Source organism: Tupaia chinensis, unplaced genomic scaffold, assembly GCF_000334495.1.
Source record: "Tupaia chinensis unplaced genomic scaffold, TupChi_1.0 Scaffold000575_1, whole genome shotgun sequence".
NCBI classification, from domain to species: Eukaryota; Metazoa; Chordata; class Mammalia; order Scandentia; family Tupaiidae; genus Tupaia; species Tupaia belangeri.
Window position 1 is genome coordinate 3,316,152 of NW_006160089.1, and position 7,548 is coordinate 3,323,699.

General features: G+C 40.8%; 1 protein-coding gene across 6 annotated transcripts in view; it reads right to left on the reverse strand.

The window, feature by feature from the left end:
* Nucleotides 1–7,548, reverse strand: part of MAPKAP1 (MAPK associated protein 1) — a 284,151-nt gene that overhangs the window by 240,677 nt on the left and 35,926 nt on the right. For 4 of the 6 annotated variants that reach the window (XM_027775605.1, XM_027775604.1, XM_027775606.1 and 1 more), the window contains exon 2: nucleotides 6,717–6,789. The exons of the other annotated variants lie outside the window; for them this stretch is intronic. The gene's annotated coding sequence lies outside the window, so the exon portion shown is untranslated. The remainder of the gene's footprint in view (nucleotides 1–6,716; nucleotides 6,790–7,548) is intronic. 6 annotated transcript variants of the gene reach the window in all.

The following is a 7,548-nucleotide window of genomic DNA, read 5'->3' on the forward strand; positions in this document are numbered from 1 at the left end:
AAAAGAAAGAAAGAAAGAAAGAGAGAAAGAGAAAGAAAGAAAGAAAGAAAGAAAGAAAGAAAGAAAGAAAGAAAGAAAGAAAGAAAGAAAGAACAAACGAACGAACGGTGACAGGAGTTGAGAGAAATGGGGACCCTCAAGCCCTCGAAGAGGAAACGAAAATTGGAACTTTTTAAAGGGTAATTAGTAATATTTACAAAAATTTAAAACATGAATACCCTTTGGGCAATCCCAGTTCTAGGATTTGCTCTAAAGAGATAAATGTGCAAGAATATTTATCTCAGAATTGTTTGTAATAGTGAAAACCTGAAAGCAGCCCAAACAGCCATTAGCAGTACGCGTGCTGCCACACACCCACAGCAGAACACCATGCAGCAACTGCAAGTACACAGTGGGGAATAAACCAAACGTGGTATATACTGGGTTGTCTGGAAAGTCGTGACACATTTTTGCATAGAAAACATAGAAAAATACATTACTTTCCTGACAGCCTAATACATATACTGGAGTATTATTTAGCCTTAAAAGTGTGGGCAATCCTGACACATGCTTCTGAATTTTGAAGACATTATGCTGAGTGAAATAAACCAACCACTAAAGGATAAGCACTATATGACTCTATTTATATGAGGTACCTACCATATTCAAATTCACAGAGAGAGAGCTGTTAGGGGCTGGACAGAAGAAGAAATGGGGAGAAAATGGCTTTTGTTTGGTTGGGTTTCGGTTTTGGTTTTGGTTTAGTTTTTTAATTGTATCAGAGAGAGAAGGGGAAAGAGGAAAGGAAGGAAGTATCTTCCCCCACAATGGGACATGGTCACACAGCAATCCTTTCTCCTCCATTTCTCCATCCTGTTGGGACTCTGGGTACTCGTGCACATGAGACTAGTGCATTTTACAAGCTGCCAGGTCTGAGATTCAAATCCCAGTCAGCCATGTGGAAGCCAGCTGCCTCAACCACCAGGCTACAGGGCCAGCCCAAGAGAAAGTGTCTAATGGGTACGTTTCTATTTGGAAAGATAATGAAGTTCTGGAGACAGATGGTGGTGATGGTTGCACACTGATGAGAATGTACTTCACACCACTGAATCTCACATGTAAAAATAATTAAAATAGGAAATGTGATGTATACCTTGCCACATTTTTTTTAATTGCCAGAGGGCACATGAACTCACCAGAGACAAAGAGAAAAATGAAGGGAGAAAACACCCCTAATGGGGTGTGGGCATCCTACAATCCCCCTACTTTCATTTCACCTTCCCACTGGGATTTTGGGAATACATCCACACCTGTACCTAGTGGTTTTTTTTTAGTTGCAGGGGCCAGGATTTGAACAGTGGTCAGTCACATCAGATCTGGCTCCCTTAAACCTAAGGCTATGGGGCCACTTGGCCACAATGATTTTCCCTAATTTGCCAGATGGCAAATGTACTCACTGAAGACAGAGAGAGAGAAAAAAAAAAAAAAAGTGATAAGCCACTCCCATGGGGATGATCATGCTGCAATCCTTTCTGTTCCTTTCAAGATTATGGGCACGGATGCAAGTATTATGCACATGCATGTACACCTGCCCAGTGTGTTCCTAAGCCAATGGGTCCAGAACTTAAACCAGTTAGCCATGTAGGATCTGGCTGCCTCAACCACCATGCCATTGGCCAGCCCACCCCAATTTTAAAAATTTTAAAAAGTCTGGGAAACACCAGATTTAACAAAGTTAAAAGTTTTTCGGGGACCAGCAGGTGGCATGGTGGTTAAGGCTTTGGACACTCACTCTCACATGGCTGACCATGGTTTGAGTCCTGACCTGATGGTTTGCTTTCTCACTTTCTCTCTCTCTCTCTCTGGTCAAATTAAAATAAATGAATGAATAAATAAAATTAAATAAAATAATTCCCTAAAAAAAGTTTTCTTCTTGGTGCTTAATCATGGGACTTCCTAGACCTTTCTGACTAATGTGTATTGTGTATCTCCAAGTATAGGGAATCTAGTAACATGATATAGCTCAGACTTGTGTGAGCCCCTAATCCCTTTTTCTCTAAAACACTGAAACACATCAATGTATACCAAGGTTTCACAAGACATGATCTAGAAATACAGTTTGACACTCGAAAATGTTGTTCCCTTGAATCCCTTCCCTGGATGTCACCAACTCTTGACTGACCGATAAACACTATCAGGCTCTAAGAGGTCAGTGCCCCTAAGATGTCCTACTTATTGCTTCCTTCTCTCACATTTTAACTCCAAGTTCTCTAAAGCATGAAGTTATTTTACTTAAAATGGAAGCAATAGGGACATCCACACGGAGTGAGAAGATAGTATAATATATCCCAAAATGGCATACCCCTCTTTATATACTGGGTGGGTCTCCTTTTAGACTTCATTCATTCAACAAATATTTACCAAGTTCCAGCTATGTGCTAAGAGCAGTATCAGGTACAACTGGATACTACTGTCACTTTATACACCCATTTGTGTTCATTAATGATCACCTATCCTGCCTGTGGTAATCTGGAATGGCACCCTAAACACAGGAATGATTTTTAGTACATTTTGATGGCTATCAAGACTTAACATAACTTTTAATAATGTTTTATACACATATACTCTCAAACTTTATTTACAATGGCTTACAGAAAAGCATATGGGGAACCACTTGATAGCACAACAGTTAAGTCCTGCGTGTAAGGAGCCGGATACTACATGGCTGACCAAAGTTCAAATTCCAGTCCCAGAAGTTGGAAGTCACACTGGATATGTGTGTTTTCTCCATCTGAACAAGATGGAGAAATTTAAGAAGAAGGATTGTGGTGTGACTGCCTCCCACTGGGGCAGTGTTTTCTCTCTTTCTCTCTCTCATAAGTACGTGTATCCTGGGAACCAGCAGTTAGCTTAATGGCTATGTCGCTGGACTCCCACGTGGTTGACCGCGGTTCGCGTCCCAGACCAGGCAGCTTAAAACTCACGCCGGGCGCGTGTGCGTGCGTGCCCAAGATCCCAAGAGGAGAATGGAGGAGAAGGGATTGTGCCGTGACCATCCTCCCTGGGGGTGATTTCTCACTTTCTGTCTCTATGTCTCTGTCTGTTTGGCGAGCGCACACGCGCCATATAGTGAAAATCTCTCCAAAGGAAAAAAAAAAGTACGTGTATCCTCTGGCAGAAAGAAAGAAAAGGGAAGGGGAAGGAAAGAAGAGAAAGAGAGAAAGGAAGGAAAGAAGAAAGCGAGAGGAGGAGAAAGAAAAACAGATAAACATGGGGCGGGGGAGGAGGTGAGAAGTGTGAGATAAAGTCATTCGGAATGAATCCTTAAGCCAGAGCATGCCATAAGAGCTTGCACACTTGTTTCAGGTAGACTGTAAAATCCCAGAAGCAAGAGGCAATTATAACAGCTAACCTTAACTTACTACAAAAGCAAGAAACACTCTATTCTTTTTACATGAATTAATTCACATAACTTTCAAAATAATCCTATTAAGTTAGTTATTCTTTTTATCTCTGTTTTATAGATAAAAAAACTGAGGCACAGAAAAGTTTTAAAACTTGCCCAAAGCCAGACAGCTAATACACAGAAGAACTAAAAATTAAACCCAAAAGGTTGGGACTTAACCATTATACCATATAGCCTCTCAAAACAACAGTCCGAATCAACATGATTTTTTAAAATCTTATAGTGCTTTTAGGGTTCTAAGACCTGAGAGCTATTTCTCCCATAGGTCTTTGTGAAAGGCATTAAGACAACAAACATGTTTGCAGTAGATGGGACTCTTAAGTCCCCTCCACGGATGCAACAGTGATTTGTACAATAACAAAGAATAGACAGTGCATGTACTGGTTGTTTAAAAAGATAAAAGCTGAGCCAGCTGGTGGCATGGTGGTAAAGCAGCTGAATCCCACATAGCTAACTATGCAGTTCAAGTCCTGGGCCCAGTGGCTAGAAAAACACACCAGTGCCTGTGTGTGAGCATGTGTGTCCAAAACCCCAACAGACAGAGAATGAAGAGGACCATCCCTCATAGGAGGTGCTTTCTCATTATATCTCTCTCTGGTGAGTGCACATGTCCTCTGACAAAATAAGAAATAAATAAAAGTCACAAAATTTTGCACAAAATAGGAACTTCAGCCATCATCTTCTTGTTGACCTAAAACCCAGTTAGGTCTAAGTATATTTTTGAAAATCCCTTGTGAATCGTGCAACTTCAGCTCTAGGTCCATACCTGAAATACTGTTTCTTCAAATAACACACCATAAGCAAATGAGCCCTCCCTATACTTCTTCACTCTCTGAGGAACTGAGAGAGGCAACCATGCGACTTCAAATGCTCAGTTCCAGCTAATGGTGAGAAGAAATTCCCTTCCCTGGACTTTCTCAAAAGCCCTTCAGACTCCCCTCTGCCAGGCAGACTTACAGCCCTTTCACCTGCAATCTGTGAAAACTTGTCTGAATAAGCAACAGCCTGAGGCTTCTCCAAGGTCTGCAAACTCCCAATCAAAAATTACTGCTGCCCCATCAATGTGTCATATAAATGTTGGCATGTTAATTGTGTATTTATAAGATTGTTAATGGTTAGTTAATTTACCTCCCACACTATTATTGTACTTGAAATGATTTAACGTCTGCTGAGGGAGTTAACAACATGTAACAGCAGATGCGAGACTTTTTTTTTTTTTAACCTTTCCATACTGTACCCCAACTTCATACTACTGGCATGAAGCAAGTTAAACCTGATTCCTGGATGAGAGTCCTGAAGAGCATGACAGAAGCACTCATATTTAATTTTCACAACCAGAAATGATGGCAGGTTAAAAAAAAAACAAAAGTCTTTTGATTATATACAAAGTCTTCCACTTATAAAATCAACAGACTCTGCTTTTTACAAAGGTTTCCACATTCTTTGATCTAGTTCAAGTTCAGAATTCATACCTCCTAGAATTTGAAAATAATTGAAGTGACCATTAAAATAAAATGCACTTCATTGCTTTTAAATCTTTCTCTAACTCTCTCCAATTTAACTCTAAATTAACCTTCATTTATTTAGGCTAGCAAAAATTGAGCCTTTTCTCCCCTCAAGGAATTAAAATTGTCTCCCTGTGAATATGCCTTATGTGATTAAGCAGTAAGTAGAGAGACCATATAACTGGAGAGTTTATTTTTTTCCTTTCATGTTTTTATTTTCATACTTTGATTAAAAATACTCACTAGATTAAATTAAAACAACACAAAAGAAATGTGTATACCTTCTTCTGAATGAGAGTCATTCACTAAGCATCATCTGATTGCTAGGAACTGGGAACCCTACAAAAATTATATGCAGGCACTGGCCTGCCCCCTCCAGAGGCTTCATTACAAACTTCCGAAAGGAGCTATGATGTGTATACACAGAACAGCAACACAAGGCAGCATATACCAACCACCAGGTGAGATTCTAAGATGATGTGTTTTCCAAGAGCCGGGAAAGTCACAGAAGGCTTCCAGTGGGAAGAAGATGGGATTGAAGAAAAGTGAGGTTTGCATGATCCCAGACAAGAAGGGCAGAAACAGATGGCATCCACTGAGCCCTGAGCACGAGCTGTGCTAGTTTCCACATCACAACCTAGCTAAACATATCTAACGCTTACAACCACCCTAGAAGGACTCCCTTTACAGATCTATAAAAAGAGAAAATAATAAAAGGAGGGGCCAGGCAGTAGTAAAACATAACGCCTCTGTGAGGCTTACCCACATAGAGAAACTCTGGGTTCACATCCGGAGACCTCCCTGAGTACCCATGATTCAGGTTGGCTGAGGCTGGGGGTGATGCCTGGTCCATCAGGACCCTGTGGGTGCTGTCTTTCTGTCCTTCTGCCTTTCTTGCTCAAGAAGGAACTACATATTAAGTCAGTGAAAAAGTCATGAAATATTTTTCTGTTTTTCTATGCAAAAATGTGTTATGACTTTTCCAACAACCCTATCATTAAACCTTTTCAAAAAAGGCATAAAGAAGTTGGGACCAGCAGTCAGTGTAATGGCTATGTCGCTGGACTCCCATGTAGTTGACCGCGGTTTGAGTCCCAGACCCGGTGGCTTAAACTCACGCCTGGCGTGTGTGCGTGCATGCCCAAGATCCCAAGAGGAGAATAGAGGAGAAGGGACTGCGGTGTGGCCATCCCCCCTGGGGGGTGATTTCTTGCTTTCTGTCTCTCTGTCTCTCTCTGTCTTTCTGGTGAGCACACACACTCTATAGCAAAAACCTCTCAAAAAAAAAAAAAAAAAAAAAAGAAGTAACTTGTGCAAGTGTGCAAGGTCAGTGATGGCCACACATCTTCACAGCTGCTCCCATGAAGAGGTGGAGTCTATATCCCTGCCCCTTGAATTTGGATTTGCATTATGATTTTATTTGACCAAAAGAATGTAGCAGAAGGAATTTTCTGGCATTTCTGAACCTTGGCCTCAAAAGGCCTTCTAGCTTCTGCTCTGGCCCTTCCTCAAAACACATCTGAATCACAGGATGAAGCTTGACTTGAAAAACAGGTTGAGAGACAGGCTTGACCATCTCTGTCACCTTATCTGTCCTGCTGCAGCCCAATGAGTGACTGAAGCCATATGGGATCAGTCAATCCCCTCGCCAACCTACTGAGAGGCAGGTCCCATCTATCAAATGTTTCCCTCAGACAAGCAACTCTGCCCCTTGGTTTTCTTGCTTTGTACCACTAACCTCTACCTGAAATGCCTCCGAATCTTACCATCCGCCAAGATCCAGTAAAAGGGAGCCTGGTACAGTACGTACAGTGCCTCTCCAACTTCTCACCGCCACACCTGGAGGGCAGAAAAGAGTGACTATAAATCAAGGTAGGAGAGGCCCGGGGAAGCCACCAACAGCGATGTGTCCTAAGGCAGAATTTTATTTTTAGAGTTCACTCATATTTTGTATTCTATCCTAATCATATACTTCATCCAAGGAGGGAAAAAAATGTATACTACACCTGTTTGTTTTAATAGGGAAAAAAATATCTTTAAATATGCCACTAACATTGACACTCCAGGAAAATCTGCCATGCTTATTTTGTGGCTTCCAGTGTACCCTGGCATGCACTAGTATTCTTTTTTTTTTGGAGAGGTTTTCACTATAGGGTGCGTGCACTCGCCAGACAGAGAGAGAGAGAGAGAGAGAGACAGAAAGCCAGAAAGCGAGAAATCACCCCCCAGGGGAGATGGTCACGCTGCAATCCCCTCTCCCCCATTCTCCTCTAGGGATCTTGGGCACGCACGCACACGCGCCCATCATGAGTTTTTTAAGCCACCGGGTCCGGGACGCGAACTGCAGTCGACTACGTGGGAATCCAATGACATAGCGATTACGCCAACTGCTGGTTCCCGCACTAGTATTCTCTTTTTATTTATTTATTTATTTATTTATTTATTTATTTATTTATTTATTTATTTATTTATTTATTTATTTATTTATTTATTTATTTATTTATTTATTTATTTATTTATTTATTTATTTATTTATTTATTTATTTATTTATTTATTTATTTATTTATTTATTTATTTATTTATTTATTTATTTATTT